We start from the raw sequence: 23,565 nt of genomic DNA, 5'->3' as shown, positions 1-23,565 counted from the left end.
ATTGCCACTTTTACTAATGCAAAATACTTAAGTAAAGTAAATATTAAGTACTTTTTCCATCACTTGCGTTTGGCAATAACTTTTTTTTTGTAATTCTCTTAATTCTCGTCTTGAGCTTAGAGCTGGTCCTTATAATATATATTTTTAATTTTAAGTGTTTCCTTTTTTGTTTTCTGGAGACCTCAGGGAAGATTTGTAAGCAGCAAGTGGTAGTGTGTTAAAGCTGCATTCTCTCCACTGTCCACCAGGGGGCGACTCCTCTGGTTGTATAGAAGTCTATGAGAAAATGACTCTACTTCTCTCTTGATTTATTCCCTCAGTAAACATTGTAAACATGAGTTTATGGTCTCAATCTCTAGTTTCAAGTCTTCTTCAATACAGCATGATGTTCATTTAGTAAATGATGCTCCATTTAGAGTCAAACAGACCATAAAGCAGGGGATGCTTTAGGGCGGGGCTACGTTTTGATTGACAGGTCTCTACCAAAGACGTATATGGCGTCTCTATGTCACTCCCCCTCAGTCCAAAATATGGTCACTTCTGTTAACTTTGCAACGGCCAAACGCCCAACTCAAGGCTTCAAAATATCAGTCCACAAACAAATGAGTTACATCGCCATGACTACGTCCATTTCATATATACAGTCCATGGTTGTAAGTCAAGAATCTGGTTTCATTTAACAAAGAGTGAAGAAATATATTCGAGGCAGAGAAAGAAAGGTTCTTCTGCTGCTTACAGCCTGGTTTGGGTGAAGGACACTGCCAAAGCGTTCTGAAACTGCATGCCTTTCACCACTGCACTAACAATATCTGTTTTTTTACAGAGTACACATATAGTGTGCTACTCTTTGATGCTATCAGACAGACTCTGAGCTCAGCAGACCTTTCCGAGGTGATAAAGGTTTACAGCTCAGCGGTGACCGTTAGCGCTCCCAGCTGGTTCTCCGGTGGCTTCCTGCCAGGTGTCGACACCTCATCCTCAGGGAGTCATTTATTCTGAGCGACGGGCCGGCTGAAGGCCTCGGGATGAGAACGAGCACACTCTTTACAAGCCAACTCCGGACCAGAGGTGCATATATATATATATATATAAATAAATATATATATATATAACGAGACCGAGGAGTTGTATCATTACGGAGCCGCTTCAGGAGTGTGTGGAGTGTGAGTGGGCGAGCGGCGGCGTGTTTGGCAGCAGTGGAGTGTCGTGTTGAGGCCTCCTGACGGACAGAGACGGTTGGTTAAATGTCTGTAAGTCTCCAGAGTGTCGGCCAATTAGACGCTTCAGTCTTTGGTTCTAACACACTGTTATACAGAGTTCATGCTGCTGGTTTTCACTGACTATGCAGTTTGTTCACTTTTTTTAAAAGTAAGTGAACGCATCATTGTCAACTCAGTTAAGTATAAATGCTTCATCATGGACAGTTAGAAAACAAGTTTCAAAATCGATGCAGCAGAACCACATGTGGTGTCTTTTTTTCTTCCAAATATTCTTCTTCATTGTCAAAACCTGGTGCCTTCACTTACCACAATGCAACACGGCCGCTGTCAGTCCAGCTATATATATGGGTGTTTCACGCTAGTGGCAGGTAGATGGACTTGTACGCGTAAAGTGCTTCCGCTTTCACTTTCTTCCAATCATTCGAAGCGCCTTCTTTGCACGTTAAAAAGTGCAGATATAGACAATTGATGGCCACCATGTAAGGTGTCACCTGCAGCAGGTTAGGGAGCAATTTGGGGTTTAGTTTCTTGCATTGACTAGATGAGACGGGGATCGTATCGCCGATCTTCTGATTGAAGGACGACCTGCTCCTGGTCTCTGAGTCTAATCTCCATGCATTCTGTGGCAGAAAACTGCATAATATTTTGGGTGGCCAGTTATGGCTGCATGCTCAAGGACCTCGGTTTTTGGGCTGAATCACACTTTCTCAAAACAACTTCTTGTTTTTACACTGCCAGCAACTGCCTGCTTACTCCTCACTTAGTATTCCTATCCGGCCAGTAGGGGCTACTCTATAGCCAGAGGCACAGAAAGGAAAAAAGTTTGCTCACTTTTAGTGTTTTGGACAGTGTGTTTTGGCTAACAGCTAACAGAGCTACCACTACACACACACACACTGCTGAGTACATCGCTGCAAGCCAAACGCTGCGACGCCGGCCGACAGCTTTGCGAGTTTAATTTTTTAATTTTTAATTTTGTTGTTGGCAAGATTCTATGACGTGTCCTATGCGCCTTAACATTGAGTCAATTGCCTGCATTCATGCCTGCATGTTTTTGAGTTTGAATAAAGTGTTTTACTACGCCTTTACTAATTACAGGATTGTTTCTGCTGCTTCTGCTCTCCTTTAATGAGCTTTTATAAGGAAGTAGCCAACTGTGTATTTCCTGACTTTTAGTCCCGATGGGTCAAGCTCCAAAAGCACCTACTGCCTGCTCAGCCTGTGATTAAGGTGACAGAACCCAGAGCAGGGTCACAACATAGAGATACCGAGGTCATGATTCAAAATCCCTCTTGTTCAGTGGCCGTTGTTTTAATTTAATTTAATCAACAGTTTCATTTGTGAGCTGCAGCAGCTGAGTTCAGTGTTGTTCTGTTTCTCATATGGGGAAACAGACTGAGGGGTTTGTTTGGGCAGTTCCATCATCAGCACATTACAAAAAGATGCAATATTTGTTAAGCTGGTTAATTAAAGTTGTGTGTTTGTGTGTGTGCGACAGGGACGCTCCTCTCCGCCTGATACCACTCTGATGAGATGCGTTGTTTGTTCCGACGCTCTTATTGGGTTTCATGTGAAAGATGAAAGCCATTCACCTCATAAAGGCTCTCCATTATCATACGTGAACAGCGGGGCTCTGCTACAAAAGAAAAATGGCTCATTATTGGAATTGTTCTGGTGTAAACATTTGATTAAAGACACCCTGCATTCCGCTTCGCTGCCCACTAACTTAGATTTACAAAGTGGTGAGTTTAATGGATCCTGAAGGACAGCTATGCACCAGTTAGATTTAAATAATCTCAGAAGCTCGTTTGTCATTAACTGGAATTCAACAATTCTTCATCGTGAAATATTTAGTAATTACAGCAGTGCTGCTAGACACAAATCTGTTGTGCAAAAAATTACCATAACTGTGCTGAACCCAGAGGGAGAGAACCTGAACTTCTCCTCCAGTTAGATCCCAGAGTTTAGAAACAGAGAGTGTGAAGATTTTAACGCACTTTAAAAATCTGTGGATGTTGATGGCAAATGTCACAAAAACACATTTAATGTAGATTTTTTACTTTGTGCATCTAAGAATGTCATTAAAAGAAACTGTTGACATTCACACACGTCAGTTGTTGGTCACTCGCTAGTCATGTAGCCTAAGTTTATTTTGAAAAAATACTTTGCATGTTACGGGCGTATATTGACACCCCGACCCTGACACATAGTGTCACAAGAGGTGTATGTTGAGTGTCTCAGTTTGAAGCTATGAAGTATTTAATGAGTTGGGGTGAGAACTTGTTGCCCTGTCTTCCTACCTCAACTCAACTAAACTAAACAAACCAAAGTAAACTTAACTAAACAAACCAAAGTAAACCAAACCAAACCAAACTAAACTAAACAAACCAAAGTAAACCAAACCAAACTAAACTAAACTGAACTAAACAAACCAAAGTAAACCAAACCAAACTAAACTAAACTGAACTAAACTCAACTAAACTAAACAAACCAAAGTAAACCAAACCAAACCAAACTAAACTAAACAAACCAAACTAAACTAAACAAACCAAAGTAAACCAAACCAAACTAAACTAAACTGAACTAAACAAACCAAAGTAAACCAAACCAAACTAAACTAAACTGAACTAAACTCAACTAAACTAAACAAACCAAACCAAACTAAACCAAACCAAACTAAACTAAACAAACCAAAGTAAACCAAACCAAACCAAACCAAACTAAACTAAACTAAACTAAACTCAACTAAACTAAACTAAACTACAATAACAGGGATGTTGCCCACTTGCCCGATTTCATAAGGAATCCTAAAATGACCCCATAAAAGCTGGATAATCTCATAATTTAGCAAATTCTCTATTTTACATGCTGAACAACAGCAGCAACTGAAAATGAATCCTGTATCATCACCTGATCTTGTTTTCTGACCAACAAACATGAGAACGACAAACTAATTTTTTCAACTCTTTTTTCACTTGTCGGCTTCCAAAAACTTACTGTCCGACAAATAAATCTGTTTTATGGTCCAACAACGCTATTGTTAAGGTCTGGTTAGGTTAGAGGCAGAGGCCAATTTAGTTAGGATTAGGGGAACATTGTGGGGATGAAATTATTACTTAATTGAGGTTGGTGGACCTTTACCATTGTGCTTAACAAAACCAACCAAGGGGCTCCTTAGTGGATTCAGAAAACTCTGTTAAGCTTCTGTTGGCTGATTTACCTCATTGGAGCATTAAACCACGTTCCAGTTAGATATTAGTTTGTTGTAAAAACATAATAAACGGTGTGTGTGTGTGTGGGGGGGGCAGATTTCCCTGAACCTGCAGAGAGTTATCAGAGTATGAACGCAGCAAAAGCTTCAGGTGACGTTCAGGAGACACTTTATCAGCTCAGTCCAGACGTTCATGTTTGTTTTGATGCCTTGTACATGCTTGATTACCCTTTGACTCTCTGCTCTTCAGTCCACAGTAAACTCATATTCTCTGCCACTGTGATGACCCGGCCTCGTCTGTATTAATATTTCACGTCGCCTAAAAACTTTAAACGGGAGCGAAGCGAGCTGGTCGTGAATTCCAACGTGAATAATTGATGCTGTTGGAATCTGATGCACCGCTGAGCTTCAGTCGCTTCTCCACTGGAGGAAATTTACATCTGCTTACCCACTGATCTACATTTCCCATCAGGCCTAGAGCTCCTGCCAAATCCTTCACTAAACAGGGAGAGAGAGAGAGAGAGAGAGAGAGAGAGAGAGAGACTACAACGTTATTGTTCAAGTGCTGCAGTTCTGTGTCTGACTGTTCATTATTAAAAAAAATTTGCCGTGAATGTTTGCAACACAGTCAGATTTCATTAATCTGTGGATGGACAGAGACAAGCTAGCTTTCAGTCTTTATGCTAAGCTACGCTAACCACGTACTGCTTTGAATTTAAACAGAAACTATTTTTTTTTAACATATCATATCAAAGCGGCTGTGGCTCAGTGGAGAGCAGGGTCGTCCTCCAATCAGAGGATCGGCGGTTCGATCCCTGGCTCCGGCAGTCCATGCCGGTGTGTCCTTGGGCAAGACACTTAACCCCAAATTGCTCCCGCAGGCTGTTCCTGTGGTGTATGTGTGTGTATGAATGTTAGTTAGGGTTCTGATGGGCAGGTGGCACCTTGCATGGTGGCTCCTGTCATCAGTGTATGAATGGGTGTGAATGGGTGATTGATTGGTAATGTCAAAGCGCTTTGAGTGGTCGGAAGACTAGAAAAGCGCTATACAAGTACAATTAATTATTTGATTGCATTAGTTGAACATTTTTTTTAAGGAAGCTGTTTTAAGTTTATTAAATAACCTCAAGTGATGTCACGTGAGTCGGCGTCAGTTTTGGGTGAAGACTACAAGTTTAAAAGTGAAAAGAACACAGAGGTGTGGACTTAAAAAAGATGTGAGACATCGCCTGGTGGTCATCTACTGCAGCTGGGACTAGCATAACACACCTGAATCTCTGACCAAACTGCTGAGGGGGCAAGTTGCACTGTGGGTAATGTAGGCATCAGGTCTTGACAAGGAAGAAGAACGTATTGAATACAAAAATGAGATATCTCTGGTTCTGCTTAATTGATTCCTGGTGCTACGTTTCTTTTCAAAGTAACATACAGTAGGTGATTTTGACTGTCATCATCGTCATCATCATCATCATCATTCTTCATCAGTATCAACACATTGCCTTTCCTACTTTTCCAAATATTCGTACTGCTTCAGCTGACATTTCATGCCAGTTATCCACTGATTAATTCTTCTTTCAAACCTTAAAAAGTTGCACATCTTTCATACATTAGGGGTTTTATACAACTTTTAAACATTGTTGGTATTTCACTTTAAAAGCCAGCAATACTGTTTGGCTTCAGCTGTTCAACATCCAGCATCCACAACGCAATTTCTCCAGCAATTGCCTTTTCTAGATTGATTAGGTTTTGGACAAATGCCAGAAAATAAAGAAGGTAAGATCAGAGTGTAACTCCCTTCAAAGCTTCTGAACAGCATATCTATAGCAACACTATAAAAAACTACACAACCTCAAACCTCCCAGTTAACCCTGCTCTCTCCACACTCATCTTCTTCTAACAGGAATTTAGATCTTGGAGAATGTGTGTGACTCAGGTTCCTGCTTTGCTCTTTGCACTCTCATGTTTTCCGTATGTAAAGTCACTGGTCTAGCTCCAGTGATGTTTTTTTTTTTTAACGTATCGGCGGGAAGCTGCCGTTTTTACCTCCAGCGGGGCAGAAAAATGTAAAGCGCTTCGGGGAGTTTCAACAGGCACTACACCCGAGACAAAAACTCCTGAAGTGCTTTCATCACTCCGGGGGCAAACAGGATTTCACAGCTTTCTGCAGCGAACCCTGCCACCTGGGAATGAAAATGGCTTTCTGCTGCGAAGCACAGGAACGATGATTGTGCTCCTACTTTACTACTAATGACAGCCCTGATTTAAAACCCTAGTCTGAGAAAGAAGCTCTGTTTTTGAAGTTAGCAATTGACTGATTGGACTGGATTCTGAGTGCCTTTTCCAATCATGTCGATCCTCCAAAGTTAAAGCTCGGTTTACTCGACAATAAGCAAGCATTGTTTTCTTTGGTTGTTTAGATCACAAGTAGCCATTTTAAGAGCATTTCAATGACTATATTTCAGCCCAGTATCATGGCAATCTGTGAAAAACTCACCAAATGCAATCTATTTGTGTTTCGTGTACAGGGACAAGAATTGTCTTTTTCTTCTTCTCGTCGCTCAGGACGAAAATGAAATGCCAATGGAAAGTCTATTAGAATCCTTATTTGTGGTGGACACACAAATGAAATGCATCCAAATGGTTTTGTTGGCTAAACTTAACTGTTGGTTTTGTTGCCTAAACCTAACTGTTGGTTTTGTTGGCTAAACCTAACTGTTGGTTTTGTTGTCTAAACCTAACTGTTGGTTTTGTTGCCTAAACCCAACTGTTGGTTTTGTTGCCTAAAAACTGTTGGTTTTGTTGCCTAAACCCAACTGTTGGTTTTGTTGCCTAAACCCAACTGTTGGTTTTGTTGCCTAAACCCAACTGTTGGTTTTGTTGCCTAAACCTAACTGTTGGTTTTGTTGCCTAAACCCAACTGTTGGTTTTGTTGCCTAAACCTAACTGTTGGAGGGCCTCAATATATCTCAACAGCTCCCAGAGCCAGAACAACATCATGGCCATGAGTGTTAATCGGGTTCATCTACTCAGCAGTCAGTCCTTTTTCTCCTGTCACCAGTCTGACAAGAACAAGTGAGACGAATGGAAGAAGAACAACTTAAAGTCCTAAAGCGAAACTCTCTTCGTAACATCCTCTTGTTCTCTGTCTCACAGATGAGTGGCCTCGAGTACCAAAACAGGTAGCTGCTTTACACATATAGATTAAAATACTTAAATGTGTCCTCTTTTTAGCCTCGTTCAAATCTGAATTAAAATCTCTGCTGTTGTCTCGTGCTTTTGATTGATTCATTCCTCTACTGCACTTTTGTTCCTAAATTAATTTGGGGCAATTAACAGCTCATAACTGTGTTGCAGCTGCACAATATCTCGATTTCTGTCCTAATTATTGTTTTTGTCTTTTTGCTTTTTATTTAATTCTGTCATATTAAGAACGTTTCCCACCTTTTTCTTTAACTCCTTCATAGTAATTCAACTGTGTCTTCATACAGATTTAATCCGGCAATAAATTTACAGTTTGGGATCAGCTTTTCAACAAACCTTGAATTATTGCACATCTTTCATATATTATTGCAATTATTTAACTTTTAAGCTTTTCAACATCCAGCCTTCACACCGCAATTTTTGTATTTTCTAAATGTTGTTCTGATGCTCTGTGTTTGAAAGCTGCTTCACAAACAAAGCTGCCTCGTCTTACCTTCTACTACCTTGATAAGTGGTTGCACCGCTGGTCTCATTATTTCTGCAAACATACTGTATATTCACACAGCTACACAGTATATGAGATGTGCACTCATGCATATTGAATGAGACGCTTTGGTTATTGTGATGCAGAACGTGTCCAGCATTTTAACGTTTTGTCCCTCTGAACCGGACCGACGAACACAACTAGAGGAGGCGGACTCAGTTTGCACCTCTGAACAGAAACATGATCAGACACACAGAGGAATTCACGTCTTTCACACATGCACTGCATAAACACACACACACACACACACTCAGAGCCACCCACAGACAATTACAGTATAATTACGGAGCTCATTATTTGTCTCTGCAGGAGATTCAGATGGTTTCTTTGTTAAAGGAACATTTTTAAATCAGCAGCTGGAACGGAAGAAAGAAAAAAAGGGAGAACTGTATATTTTGTCAGCAGCATGTAGATCAGAAGCAAATCAGATTCATGAGGTGGAAGGTTAGAGGTATGAGAGAAATGAGAGAAATGAGAAAAGGCAGGCGTTAAGATACCCTGTGGGGTTTTTGCTATGGAGCAATGTTTTTACAAATGGGTCCCTGTTTTGTTTGTGGAGGACAAATGCATTCACAGGATATTCATTCTGTCACGACTCAGTGATTGCAGGATTGGATCAAAACACAGATTAACTGAAAAGTAAACAGCAGAACACGACAGCGTATGAGGGCCATTGTAGGTAAAAAAAAAAAAAAGAAAAGATAATTAAAGAGCCAGAGGAGGGGGTAATATTCTGAGAAAAAACATTTTGAGATTAGAGATGTGGAAAAAATGTAGAAAAAAAATCAAATTTACTAAATGATTAAATCTGAAAATGAATGAGAAGAAAATTTGGATATACTCTAATCCTGAGATAAAAATGTCAAATTTTAAAGAAAAATGATATTAAGATTATAAAGTCATACATTTCTGAGAAAAAAAGTTGGGTATTTTGTTAAAGAACCACATTCATCACTTTGCAAGGTTAAATTAAACTCATCGCCGCGGTAACGTGAGCTGCTGAGTGCAAAACATACTTTATTGTACAGGACTGTATCAAATGCATTTTTATTCTAATTTATAAAATGCTGTTCTGAAGCTTTAATATTCTTTTATTCAGCTCATAAAAAACAAATAACATAAATAAGAATTGTAATGTCATGACTTGCTAAATGTCAAACAGGAAAATAAACTCCATTCTAGAACATCTATCTTCACTGTTCTTAACATCTATCTACAATGTTATGAACTGCTTTGCATTAAGTTCAGCAGCAGTGAACTGAAACCCCTCCTCATGTTTGTCCCTCAGAGCCTCCATGTCCTTGAGAAGCTGCAGGACTCAGACCGTCCTCTCACTTCTCTGTGAAACACAACAATTTCCTTCTTGTCAGTCGCAGGCGGCATAACTATTTTGACACTCCAAATTGAATTTCCAGCTTTTGTCTGGCTCTGGGTTTTTTTTCTCCAACCGAAGACTTATTGAAGTGTCACTCTGAACGGCGGCACTGCCCATTTATTTTTCCATTATTTCTGCTGATAAATATTTTGATGTCTATGTTTTGTTGTGGCAGCTTGAAAGTCACCGAAAGAAAAACAAATGCCCTGCCGACCACTTTACATTTTGTTTTAGCAACTGCACTTTGAATCTGAGTTAAATTTGACCAATTACAGCACAGATGATGCACACAGTTAACAGTGAAGCTAATAGTCACTTCTAGTCAATTTACAGATATACATAATTTCTTAATTTGTTAGTTACTCTTGTCTCCACTAAATGCTGCTACAGAAAACACTACATGTAATTGAAATGAAGGGGAAAACCGCCATCTTCTCCAGATTAAATATCTGAGAGGAGAATTTCTGAATAAATCATCCAGGTTTTTATTTCCTGGAACATAAATGTTTCAGGAACTTGTAAACACAGTTATTAACTCACCTTCATTTTGTCAGAAACTCCACTGAGTTGTCTTCCATCAGAGTTGTTTGCCTGGTTCGTTGGATTGTTGGCTGGCTGGTTTGTTGATGAATTGGTTGGTTTGTTTGTTGGTTGCCTGTTTGGATGGTTTGGCTGGTTGGTTGGCTGGTTGATGGGTTGGTTGGTTTGTTGATTGGTTTGTTGGTTGGTTGTTATGTACCTCTCTGGTTGGTTTGGCTGGTTGGTTGATGGGTTAGTTTGTAGGTTAGTTTGTTGGTTAACATCCTGGTTGGTTGGCTAGATGATGGGTTGGTTGGTTTGTTGATTGGTTTGTTGGTTGGTTGTTATGTACCTCTCTGGTTGGTTTGGCTGGTTGGTTGATGGGTTAGTTTGTAGGTTAGTTTGTTGGTTAACATCCTGGTTGGTTGGCTAGATGATGGGTTGGTTGGTTTGTTGATTGGTTTGTTAGTTTGTTAGCTGGCTGGCTGTTTTGTTGGTTGAAGGGTTTGATGGATTGTTGGCTGACTGGTATTTTGGTTTCAGGATTGGTTGGTCTGTTGATTGGTTTGAAGGTTGGTTTGTTGGGTGCTGATGGTTTGTTGGCCGTTTGGATTGATGGTTTGTTGGCTGGTTAAATGGTTTGCTGGTATTTTGGTTGAAGGGTTGGATGGTCTGTTGAATGGTTTGTTGGTTTATTGATGGTTTGGGTTGTTGGTTGGTTTGTTGGCTGGTTGGTTTGTTGGCTGGATGGCAGGCTGGTATTTTGGTTGAAGGAACGTTAGTCAAGGTTTGAACACTGACATAAAAAGTAAGTTAGTTAAACTAAGTAAATGTGTTTTGCTATTAAAACAATTGCTCATAAGGCTTTATTAAAATTCTGAAGTGCTTATAATTATCTGATAATCTATCAATAAACATGTTTATGATGTGATTAATTAATACATAATAATGTTAATAAGCATCTTATGAGGACTTAAAAAATAAAGCTAGTTTGACTGTATATTTTTTGTCTTTTCTTAATTATCAGGTCTTTTAAAACCACTGTGGTCAGACGTTTACCAAACCTACTGCATGAAATCAGTTTCCATCACTGCCCTTCGTCATGGAGCCTTCACTGTATGTTCCTTAGTGTGCAGCTGGATTAACTTTCAAACTTTGAACTTTCAATGTGTAAATCATCAACAGTTGTGTGTAATTCCCTCCGGTGAATGTTCCGTGTTGTGATTTGTGGTTCTGTAACCGTCGGTGATGGTTGTCAGCGGTAACAAAGCAGATAAGTTGAAGGGCTTCAAGAGGAGCATTTCTTCAGAGCTACTGCTGCATGTGAAACAACTGTATTTACAAAGGTGGTGCATTTGATTTTCTATGTGCAGAGACAAGACGATGGGGTTCAGCCGCCCTGTCACAGCGTGAAGCGCCGTCTGAAGACGACATGTCGGACGGCAGCGGGATGCGACTGATGAGTAACAGCCGAGCTAAAGGCTCCTGTGGGGCTCCGTGTTTCATCTGCAGCGACAGATTCAGGACGGCGACAGATTCAGGACGGCGACATCGCGGCGCGTTCGCAATCTGCATCGGCAAGGCAAAACAACAATAACCGCACGTGTTGTGACGGGATTGAAGAGTTCAGGTTGTGAATGAGCACGTTGCCATTTGTAATAAATGTACTGGAGGTCATGCTGATGACTCTTGAGTAAAGACAGAAAGAAAACATCTTTACATTTTCTTGAGGACTCATTTGAACTGTTTTTACTAACGTTAAACAATTACTTCAAGGAAACATCTGTGGTTGCATTTCATGTGTCTTGTTTTTCTTCGTCTTCTTTGATAGTAAACTGAGTATCTTTAGTTTTGGATTGTTGGTCGTACACAAACACTTTGGGCTCAGGCTATACATTTCATTATTCAGATTTCTTACAGAACGTTTTGGGACTCTAGAGTTCTTGGGGGAATGAGATGGGGATATTGATCAAATATATGTTGAGAGGGAGCATCAGTTCTTTAGATGAAGGACCATTAGGTTTTTATTGTCACTCTACAGGAAAACTAAATAGTTTTTTAACAAGGGAGACTTTCCTCCAAAGAAAAAAAATGAATGCTCCAAAATTGCATTTGTTTAAATTGAACTCTTGACTGTCGGGAGTAAAGGAGGAAGATTTTTTTCTTATTCTTCTGTTGTAATCCTCCGATCAAAATCTTGCAGAAGGATTTCCTTTGGGATTAAAAAAATGTTCTATCTTTTCTTAACTTCTCCCAATACAGTTTATAGATCATAAATACAGTGTAATCAGCTATATCGTAGTTAACTTGACACAGATTCAGTTCTGGGTGCTTCACAGTCTGGATTTGAACGTATAATAGTCTAATCTGCCGTACTTGTAGGATTAGTGCTAGCACTGACATGCTTCTGTCAATGCAGAGCCGATGTAGACATGGTGTGGAAACTTTCAAAAAGTATCTTAACACACACTTGTTTTCAATTGTAATTCCCTAAAATAAAGACGGTAAAGTTAAGTTTGTGGAAGTTCTACATACCGTTTTCTTTTTCTCTTATTTTTCTGGAACACTTTGAAACAATCTCTCCTCACTTCTGGTTGTTTTCCTCCTCTCCTTCTCTCTGCTCTGTATTTGCATCTTTAAGTCATTGTCCTCTCCTGACTTTTCAGAGAAAAAGAGGCTTTCAATTGAGTATATTTAGCAGCTCAAACCCGATATAGGCCCGTGTACAGAGCGACCCACTGAAGCGGCAGTGAGTCGGTGTCTTCTCACCAGGACTCCCATGATCCTCTGCTGGGTTTCTGCGCAGACACAAAAGCGTTTATTTTGTTGAATCTGTTTAGGTGTTGCTCATCACACTTATCTGTCCTCAGCATGTGCTCCTGCCTCATTCTGAATGCATTACACCAAAAACATTCATCCGCTGTCAAACGGTACACCTGTAGGCCCAGATACACTTCACTGACTCTCTTCTATTCCCTCTGTCCCCATTTACATTTCCTCCTCTGCTCTGCTCTGCTGCTGCGAAGGGAAAACAAGCTGCTGGAAGGCCTGCAGCCCAGAATAACTCAAGTGTTTCTGCTGGCGGAAAATCAAAAACACGGCGGATCACTGCGGAGGAATGCTGAGCAGTAAAACAAGTGGCACACATCAACATCCTCATTGTGGTCATCAAGTAGTCGAGTTGATCCATCGCTGAGCCCGAGGAGTGTTAGGAAAGTTTCTGTGTCTCTATCATCAGTGGGTCCTTTCATTTTCACAGCTGAATCACATTTACTGAATAACAACCTCGTAACAATAACCTCTGTCTGTAAACTATCGCTCCAATTCTTCAGTCCAGAGTCATCAGTTTAGTTTAGTTTAGTTTATTTGCACAATTGAAAAATATAAAAAACACAACATAGATAAATAATATTACAGTGCAGGAAGAGGCAGAAAGCCCACTGGGCTTATTTGAAGCCTCCACCTATATAATATCAAACATTTCACAATACTATAACGAATACAAAAAGAATATACATATGGTATGAAATATTGTTGAAAAAGCATTTTTATAAGATATGATTTATAATAACAATACATTATAAACAACAAAAAAAGAAAGAAAGAAAAAAAAAGTTTATGTGTTGCGATGTGAAATAGCGTGTGTGTGAGTGTGTGAGTGTGACTTCATATGTGTGCATTTGTGTGCGTATGAGAATAAGCCGGGTTTAAATTTTGATTAAGGGGATGTGAGTTTGTACATTAAACCACGACACGAGCGGATGAGCTCTAGTCAAACCTGAAACGGAAGGAAATGAAATAGAAATCCTGATGGAAATGTGACATTTCTGTTTGTTTCATCTATTAAGAGGAAGGTTACCGTCTCATCACCGCCACACGCTTCATGAACTTTATTTGCAAAGTCTGTTTCTATTAAACCTTTTATCAATACACCAACTTTTACACCTCAGCCGAATAAAATCTTTGAATAAGTAAAGTTAGAACTAAAAATCTGTCTCTTTCAGACTGTTAAAGCATCAGCCTGAATGCCAGGAACAAATCATAATCAGCACTTGTAAAATATCACTACAGGTCATTAAAAACACATTTTGCTGTTTTAGATTTGGTAAAGCGGCCCTTTAAAAAGACTAGGAGGCTGTACTGTATTTAAAACCAAAATCACTGCGACGCCCAAAAAACTACAAATATTAACATCCATCCATCTTCCATTTATCTCTATTACAAGCCCAGCAGTGAGGTAACCATCTATGGAAACTGCATAAAGGCTTTTCCCGTTGCTCTCATAGCGTGAGTTCAGCACAAGACTCATCTGAGGCGCCAATCTTAAACCCTGCTTTCCTCCTCGGCTGTCCGACTCTGTTTTTCTTTCTCCAAGTTTCAGGAAGAGTTTGACCTCAGAGGAACAAATTACCTTCATTTTTATCTGCAGGATCTGTGGAGAAAAAACCTCGGCTCGGCTCCCTCAGAGTCCCAATCAATACCGGCAATGATGTGGAAAAGAAATGAAAGTGCGTGTCCTTGTTATGTTATGAGGAAGGTTATCTTAATCAGAGACTGTCAGGCCGACGCCTGTGGAGAGGCTGAGTTCAGGGTAACCTGAGGTTTGATCTCTGTCATGTTCATCTTCCTCTTCATCATCCTCTGTCATTATCTGTGAAAAAAAAAATCTGAATGTATGAAAAATAAGAAAACTTTTGTCATCAGATAACGTCAGGATGCATCAACTGTTTCTACGCTCTGAGATCGGATCTTGCTTGCATTGGGATCCCATCAGCCAGACCACATGCTGAGGTGGACTGGCTCAAATCCAGTTCAGATCTCAGGGAGGTGAAGACAACATGTGGACACAATCAGGACCAATTGTTAAGGAGGTGGAGGAAAACCTGGAGCCCAGCTGAGCTCCTGTTAAGTTACTACTGATGAAAAACATTTCCTGATTTCTCTTCTTCAAAAGAAAAGCTTTTAAAAAGCAAATAACAGGGGACTTTTATCTTGATAAAATGTATAGTAACATGTTTATATCAGAATTAGCGGAGCTATTCTTCCAAAAAACAAGTCTGCTAATACTGCAGGGAGAAAGAGTAAGTAGCAAAATACTTTTATTGTGAAGAATTTATAGAAACATATGTTCATCATAGAATTAGCGGCGCTTTGTTAGCGGCTATTCTTCAATAAAACAATACTGCTAATACTGTAGGGAGGAAAAATAACGGGACTTTTATTGTGAGGAGTTTATAGGAAACTTCAAACTTGGCCTTCACTTTGATCTTAAGTGAAGGCCTGCAAAGTTTCCTGACAGCATCTTGCAGATATGTGATGATTTCATGGTGACAACATTTACAAAACAAACCAAATGATAGTATTAAGATAATAACAGCGACTTAAACAGCGTAATGTAACTCAACAGCGCAGCGTGCCAGTTACAGTGCCATCTAACAGTATAGTGTAACAGCGTAGTCTAACAGCGTAGTGTAACAGCGTAGTGTAACAGCATAGTGTAACAGCGTAGTGTAACAGCGTAGTGTAACAGCGTAGTGTAACAGTATAGTGTAACAGCGTAGTGTAACAGTATAGTGTAACAGCGTAGTGTAGCAGCATAGTGTAACAGTATAGTGTAACAGCGTAGTGTAACAGCGTAGTCTAACAGTGTAGTGTAACAGCGTAGTCTAACAGCGTAGTGTAACAGTATAGTCTAACAGTATAGTGTAACAGCATAGTGTAGCAGCATAGTGTAACAGTATAGTGTAACAGCGTAGTGTAACAGCGTAGTGTAGCAGCGTAGTGTAACAGCGTAGTGTAACAGCATAGTCTAACAGCGTAGTGTAACAGCGTAGTCTAACAGCGTAGTCTAACAGCGTAGTGTAACAGCGTAACAACGCGATGTGCAATGTGACAGCGCAATAGATGTCATGTGTACGGAAAAACTAACATATTATAATTACACAATAGACAATCTGCATGAATTATAATTCTAAATACATGTGTAAATATATACAAGCATGGTTTCACTGTGAGATCACATTAATTTAATCCTGTTTGTAACTGGTTTCTCTCCAGTTTGAGCCTCACCAGCTGAAACCCACTTCCTCCCCTGAGCTCAGACACCTCAGTGTCTGCAGCAGCGAGCTCCTAATAATCACATCTGCAGACAGATGGCAGGGTGGCAAGGAAGATAAATAAAGAAATGAAACCCACAGCTATTAGCGCTGACGACGTCCTTGGTTCCTGAGCCGGTTTCCGTCTCCCACAATCCTCGGGGTGTCTTTGTGCATAAACACGACGCCTTGGAACGACGCCTTAATGAAGAAACAAGGCTGCGTTTCCTTTCGCTGCCAAAGTTAACAGCAAATAATGCACCATGTGCGTGACAGGGCGGCATGTGGATCATTAATTTCAGAGCATCCAGGATGGGTCATCTGCGCCTGTAGGGGCCCCGAGGGGGGGCACCACTAATTATAGCCTCTGACCAGGAGGGAGATGATGAAGAGGAAGCTGCTGGTGGGAAAGAGAGAGAGAGAGAGAGAGAGAGTTTATGTGTATGTCTGGCTGATCGTGTGTCTGTGTGCAGGTGTGTTTTTGTGTGTGTTCAGCACCTGTGTATATGCTGAGTTCCACTTCATTTGAGGTGTGAAGCAAATATGAATCAAACTCCCAACTGTGGTCATTCTCTGTAGACTCATAGACTGTTAACAATAAGTGGACGTTGTCACCGTGATGCCACCCGTTGGTTTATGAACTGAGGTTTTTGAATCATTGAGTTTGTCATTTCGGCCATCGCCATCTTATTTTTGTGCAACCGAGAGGGTGGAGCTAAGTACAATCAGATCAGGCGGCAACCTCCAGTTCTGCCGAGTGAAGACAATGCGGAATGTCTTGCATTCTCTCTAGTGTCCATCAGGGGGCGACTCCTCTGGTTGTATAGAAGTCTATGAGAAAATGACTCTACTTCTCTCTTGATTTATTCCCTCAGTAAACATTGTAAACATGAGTTTATGGTCTCAATCTCTAGTTTCAAGTCTTCTTCAATACAGCATGATGTTCATTTAGTAAATGATGCTCCATTTAGAGTCAAACAGACCATAAAGCAGGATATGCTCTAGGGCGGGGCTACACACTGATTGACAGGTTGCTCCCGCTACCACGGACGTATATGCTGTCTCTACGTCACTCCTTCGCATTCCAAATATGTCAACTTCCCTTCATTGAAAGCAAAAAAAACCCATCATGGCGACGGCAAAATCGTCCAACTCGAGGCTTCAAAACATCAGTCCACAAACTAATGTGTGATGACTGCATCCAATTCTTACATACAGTCTATGATTTATACCGAATAAAAATGGCACTCTCTTGAGTTTTTGAACCCTGGCAGTCCAATGGAATCGTTTCTTGTTCTGCTGTCCCATAATGGCCAACATAATCAGTTAATTAATGCAGAGAACAAATTCCACTGAAGCTCTCAAAGTCTTTCTGGACTTTCATGCCTAATATTTGCTGGTGATGAAAAGCTCTTCTGCACCGAGACTTTAAAGCCAGTCCATTAATCCAACAGCCTCCTCAGGGAGCCGCCTGATGTGTTTCTGCTGCTGAACAGTAAAGACCCATCTGCAGAAACTCTACCGCCTGCAGGCTAATGTATGAGTTTGCATTTTCCCAAAGTCAATTTGTTCAAACCGTCTTTTATTGTGCGGTTTATAAATAGTCAACACAGGCGCCTGTGAGATGCAAACAGCAGATTTCCCATGCTAATCATCCATCTAATTTACATGTTAATATCACACAAGAATCACAGTGAATGATCTGAGACCAAAAACCCATCTGAATATGAATACATTCAATATGCAAAAGTCAAACACCCAGAATGCCGTTAGCGAACGAACGCCTCTTCCAACGTGAGCGGAGGCATTATGCTCAGAAAATGTCAGGCATAATGTGTTTTATGAAAAAATAAAGATTTCAGTCACAAGTGTAGTTTTGGAATTTAACAAAATGGGAGGATTTGTAGTTTCCGGACGGTTTTAAGAGTCGCTCTCTGCTTTACATACTCCTGCAGTTTCATCACAGATGGCATTTTGAGTTCAGGTTAAAAAATCGTGTTTTGGTACGAGTCGGCTCCGGTCATAAATCAAGAGGGTGAAAATGAAACTCAGCACTTTGGGATTCACTTTTCCTGCTTTATATCTTTGAAATTCTCAGTCCGGGCCGATTAAGTTAAACGGATAATGCCCGAAGAGGTGTCCATTATCAAAAATTATTGGATTATGCGGAGGCCAGAAATTCATGATAATGAACATCTGTCAGGGCATTATCCTGCATATACCATGGTCACTTGCCAAAGAAAAAATGAAGACCATAAATTTACATTTTCATGTGTTTTGCAAAGGTTTTTTACTCTAAATGGAGCATAATTTACTAAATGAACATCATGCTGTATTGGAGAAGACTTGAAACTAGAGATTGAGACCATAAACTCATGTTTACAATGTTTACTGAGGGAATAAATCAAGAGAGAAGTAGGCCTCCTGGTTTCTAGGCACTGAATGACGACATTGACATGGTTATATTTAAAACGGTGAACAGTCATACTAAATGGAACTAATTAATAGGAAGTCCCTTATCAGGATGGACACTCTAAAGCCAATCAGAATGGAGTATTCACCCAGACCATGGTATAAACAATGAGAAAACATTACCCTTCCTCCCATAATATTATTATATAATTATGTTTCCATACAACTAAACTGCAACCTCAAATATGTTTAAAGGGAGACTGACTTTGTTCCGGATTAAAGGTAGAGTTTTAAAGACTATGTTTAAGTTGTAAATGGAAATATAAAACAATAAAACAACTTGGTCACATTAAGTAACAAACATCATGGTTTGGCCTAAAATAAAATAAGTAAAAAAGGCCATGTGAATGAGCGGCGAGCGTGAGCTAACCAGTGGTTCATGCTCACATTTTCCGAATGTTAAACACAGCTCCTTTAACATTAAATGTGTGTCAGCAGCAAAGTGAAGCTTCTTGTTTATCGTCTGTCAGAAAGAAAATCTGAGAAGTTTTCATTTTTGCTTTCAGCCCGTCAGAGTAATTGGAGGCTTCGTTCAGACAGTGATGGCTGAAAAGTAGAGCAATTGGGAACCCAGAATCGAAAGATGACGGATTGATGTAGCTCGGTGTCCTGAGGAAAAACTTTTTATTTTTTGTGTGCTGTTTGTGTAAGATTTTTGTTCCCTCTTCATCTTGTAAAGCAAGTCTCTTTGATTCTGTTGAAACAAGCAACACACTGAACTAAATATGGTGAATCTGATTGGTCCGTCCAAGAGAAGATAACTTTAGTTTCATCCCCTCGTCAACATTCAGAACTTTCCTCATCATTTTTTAACCTTCACTACTCTTTACCCTTTCAGCTCTTGTGGGAGAGTTGGAACGTCTCCAGTTATGTTTAATACAAATCTCCATCTGTTTTCCAAACAGATGGAGATTGCAAGGGATCATTTCCACAGTGATTAAAAGGTCTCTACGTCACTCCCCCTCATGCTTAATACGGTAACTTCTGTTATTTGGTGGCAAAAAAACAAAATGGCGACGGCCAAATCGTGGTGCTCGCGTCTTGATAACATCGTGATAACGTCGTGATCGTGATACACCGTGATAATGTTGTGATAACGTCGTGATAACAACGTGATAACGTTGTGATAACAACGTGATAACATTGTGATCACGTCGTGATAACGTCGTGATAACGCGTGATAACAACGTGATCACGTCGTGATAACGCCGTGATAACAACGTGATAACATCATGATAACGGATAACATCGTGATAACGTCGTGATAATGTCGTGATAACAACGTGATAACAACGTGATAACCTTACGTTAATAACATCGTGATAACGTCGTGATGACGTCGTGATAACATCGTGATAACATCGTGATAACATCGTGATAACGTCGTGATAACATCGTGATAACGTTGTGATAACGTCGTGATAACGTCGTGATAACATCACGTCGTAATTTCCCTCATGATATGTATAATGTTCTACCTTGTCTTATCTTATGTTGTATCATATTGTAATATTCACTTTAAAAAGATTTAATTTGCAACACTGGGTGGCTAATTGATTTAATATGTATTGTCTTCATCAAAATATGCATGTATATATTTTCTTAAAAGACATTATTGTCCTCCCTAACCCCTTTTGTTTTAATATTTTTGTAAATAAAAATCACTGATATTTATTGTTAAATTCTAGGAGTGTTTTTTTAATCAACTGTCTCAGGTGTTTTGAGAGCTGGTGTCTCTTTTCTGATTGGCTGCTGCAGCCTGTGGATGAGGTGCACAGATGTGCTGCCTGACGATGACGAAGGTCGGTGACCTGAAACGTTGTGACTCTAATGAACTCCTCGTCCTCCTACACACCTGTCCACCACATGAGCATCAGACACCACCAGACACACATGTACAATGTGCACAAAACCTTTCTCCCACTGACTAGATACTGTGTGTAAAAATACTGCATAAATACAAAATATATGAGCTGTACAGTTGATCGACCTCTTCTGAACCCCGACTGCTAAATGTGTTGCCGCTGCTCAGAGACCACCTGGGACCGAACACACCTGCAGCCAATTAAAATGTCCGAGAGTCAGAGAGAAGCTGCGACCCCCCCCCCCCCCACCAACACACACACACTAAAAATAATCTTTGCGTTGGTGCGTCAGAATCCATCAGGGCCGGCCGTCGGCTGTGATGTGACAGGAACTCGGCTCCTAACTAACAGAAAGCAGGGTCGATATTTATATTCTTAAATATGAAAAGCTGATGAAGCAGCTGAACGTGTGTTACAATAAATATTGATCAGTGAAGACGACCGGCTCTCGTCAGCAGTCTGGAGGTGTTGATGGAAGATCCATGTCCTCACTCATTTAAAGGATCATTCCACTGGTTTTCAAACCCCATGTTCTCCATCAGGGTATTCATAGCAGCCAGTGGTGTATATTTACTCAAGTACTGTACTTAAGTACAGTGTTGAGGTACTTGTACTTGAGTCTTTTCTTTTCGTGCTACTCTCTTCTTCTGCTCCACTTTATCTCAGAGGGAAATACTCAGCCCAGTATCATGGCCGTTCAAGAAATAGTCACACTTTTTTTTTTCTGTATTGCTCAGGACTAAAAAAAGCCAATGTAAAGTCAATTAGGAGTTTCATTTGTGGTGGACACACAGATGAAATGCTCCACGTGAAAAAGCAACAGTAAGAGCAGTTGACGCACTTTATAATAATAAAAAAGACCACTATTGGTGGACTGGACTGGACGGGTCCAACGGAAATAACTTTTAACCAGAAGACAGTTGTTCGATACGACGTTATGGAATCATTGTTGTAGTTTCCCAAAGCTGTTTGCGACAGTTTTCCTAAACCTAATTACGTGGTTTTGTTGCATAAACCTAACTTTCATATCGAACATTATGTCGTTGTTCTGGGGACACAACAAAAACCGCTGGCATTTCCTGTCCCTTTACACAAAACCAATAGATCGCATTTCATAACTATTTCATGAACTGTCGTGAGACTGAGTTAAAATATTGTACTTTTACTGCACTACATATATTTGACAACACTAGTTCCACGCTTTGCAGATTCAGAATAATAATTTAAAATATAAACTAATACATTTTGATGTTTTATTAGGGTAAAGCTACCTGGCCATATATACAAAGGGCTTATTATTATTATTATTATTATTATTATTAACCTTTATACAACCAGATGAGCCAATTAGGAACAAGTTCTCATTTACAATGATGAGCTGGCCCAAAAAAGCAACAACAGATACAGGGGCGGCTGTGGCGTAGTGGAGAGCAAGGTAGTCCTCCAATCAGAGGGTCGGTGGTTCGATACCTGGCTTCGGCAGTTGACGTGTCTTTGGGCAAGACACTTAAGTTGCTCCAATCACAACATCACACTATGTACAATTTATGAAACAATAGTGTTCCAGGAGAAGTAAATTCAGAAGCAGTTGCTGCACTTTGAGACTATCTTTTGTAATGAATTATTAAAGGAGAGTAACAGAGTGAAGGTCTGCTGGAGATTAAATAAATATGAAGTCTTGTTATGAACTAAACAGTTTACATCTGTTCAGCTCAGTCGTTTTTGTTTGTTTTGTTTTTTAATTTTCCTTTAGTTAAACAACATTTTTCTCGGATTTTGTGTCGGTTTGTCACTTCTGCCAACTCAATTTATAACAAATGTAATTTTCAATTAGGAATTCTTACTGAAATGTGTCCATTTTTTAAATAAGAGTTATTTTAACAACAGTCAAAAACCGGTAAACAACACTGTCTCACCCATAGTGTGTTCTATAATATCATATTACACTTTTAAATAGCTCAACAGTTACAGTAAACACCAGAGCAGATTGCAAGTGACTACAGTCCTGCTCTCCCTGGTGACTCATATATATATATATATATATATATATATATATATAGTCCAAGTACTCTCCTTATTGACATGTTGGCGTGTGTTTCGGCTGGTATAAGCAAACATTATTACACTCTGATTTTCTAAAGTGAATAAAAGATTCAAAGAGACTTTGGGTCACATCAGTTCACATCATTTTCGAGCATTATTTTTTTGATTATTAATATAAACATAAAAGCCCCAAAGGACTAAATGTGCTTTAGTTGAATAAGCATTTTGCTTTTTAAATATTTCACAGCCTTCGTCTGAAAATGTAATTGTTCTGAAAATGTTTGTTCTGTTAAATCATATGCTGTAAAATCAAAAGAGCAGATTAAAAAAACTTTTGAATAATATTTAATTGTATTTGTTCACAAAAAAATGAGTTATGGTGAACACTTGGCTAGTTATTTAACAAATAGGAAGTGAACATTGTATAGATAACTTAAATAAATCATATTTTATGATCGTGTTGCGGTTATATTTACTTGTATTGTCAAATTAATTTACATACACAACGAGAGAAGGAAATAAATGATCGTTCTTTACAAATTTTTACTTCTTTTTAAACACTTCAAACCAGCAAAGTCGAGACAGAACAAATACAATTAAAGAAAATAAACGAGAGAAAATGAGTTTTTCCTCTCCAGAGTCTTCATCTGCAAACAGACGTCATTGATTATTGATGTTAATGTGACTAAAGGGCAAATTCATGCGGTGCAGCTCTGAACTGTGTGCGTCAGACTTACACTTAAATATTTCAGTATTAAACTAAGAAAACAAATAGTGTTTCATAGTGGCACCAATCTTCCTCCTCTTTCACCTCCTCCTCTTCCTCCTGTGTGCAAATGCAGATTCATTAAAACAATGTAAACTCTCGGGGTGTAATTGGCCCCGGGGCCACCTACAGTGGCCGGATGAAAGTGCTGAGTAATGAGGAAAAAAACCTACAGAGTGTCTGTCAAACAGCCAATTAGGCTGACGGAGCAGGATTTCCTGCCGGTGTCAGAGCGGTTTACTGAAGAGGAGACG

The sequence above is a fragment of the Anoplopoma fimbria genome, chromosome 19, assembly GCF_027596085.1.
Source record: "Anoplopoma fimbria isolate UVic2021 breed Golden Eagle Sablefish chromosome 19, Afim_UVic_2022, whole genome shotgun sequence".
In the NCBI taxonomy this organism is placed as follows: Eukaryota; Metazoa; Chordata; class Actinopteri; order Perciformes; family Anoplopomatidae; genus Anoplopoma; species Anoplopoma fimbria.
The sequence above is the reverse complement of the archived record's forward strand: the minus strand, read 5'-3'. Positions refer to the sequence as shown.